Raw genomic sequence first — 1,023 nt, 5'->3', positions numbered from 1 at the left:
GTTTTCCATAGCAGTCTGCATCATTTTGTTATCCCACCAGTAACGTACAAAAGTTCTAGTTTTTCCACATCCTTCCCAACACGTATTGTATGCTATTTTGATTATACATACCCTACTAGGTGTGAAATGTTACCTCATTTTGGTTTTGATTTGCATTTTCCTAATGATGCTAAGCATCTTTTCATGTTCTTAGTGGCCATTTGTGTATCACTGAATAAATGTTTATTGAAGTCATTTGCCCATTTTTAAAAAAATTGGGTGGTTTGTCTTTTTGTTGTTGAATTGGAGGAATGGATACTAGAACCCTTATCAGTTTTATGAATTGCCAATATTTTACCCCAGTCTATGAGTTGTTTTTTAATTTCTTGACATTGTCCTTGGATGCATAAAAATTTGCAATTTTAATGAAGTCCAATTTATTTATTGTTTATTTTGTTGCTTGTGCTTTTGCTGTTATATTTAAGAAAATCTGTTCTAATACAACATCACAAGATTCATACCTATGCTTCCTTTTAAGCGTTTTACAGTTTTAGCTCTTATATTTAGGTCTCAAATCTATTTGGAGTTTTTTCGTTTGTATAGGGTGTGAGGAAGGGGTCCAAATTCATTCTTTTGCATGTGGTTAATCATTTGCCCCAGCACCTTTTGTTGAAAAGGCTATTTTTTCTCCATTGAATTGCCTTGCACCTTTGTGAAAAATTAATTGACCATATACATATATGTGTTATTTTTGGATTCTCAATTGTATTCTGTTTATCTCTATATATCCTTATGCCACTACTACACTGACTTGATTACTGTAACTTTGCAGTAAATATTAAAATTGGGAGGTCTGAATCCTCCAACTTTACCCTTCTTTTTGAAAAGATTGTTTTGGCTATTTGAGTTATCCTGGTATTCTATATGAATTTTAGGAATAGCTTTTCCATTTCTAAAAAAATAAGGCAGTTGGAATTTTGATAGTGATAACACTGAATCTGTAAATCACTTTGGGGAGTACTGTCACCTTAACAATATTAGGTC

This window comes from Lipotes vexillifer, unplaced genomic scaffold (assembly GCF_000442215.2).
Source record: "Lipotes vexillifer unplaced genomic scaffold, Lipotes_vexillifer_v1.1 scaffold1232, whole genome shotgun sequence".
NCBI classification, from domain to species: domain Eukaryota; kingdom Metazoa; phylum Chordata; class Mammalia; order Artiodactyla; family Lipotidae; genus Lipotes; species Lipotes vexillifer.
This window is presented reverse-complemented; position numbering follows the sequence as displayed.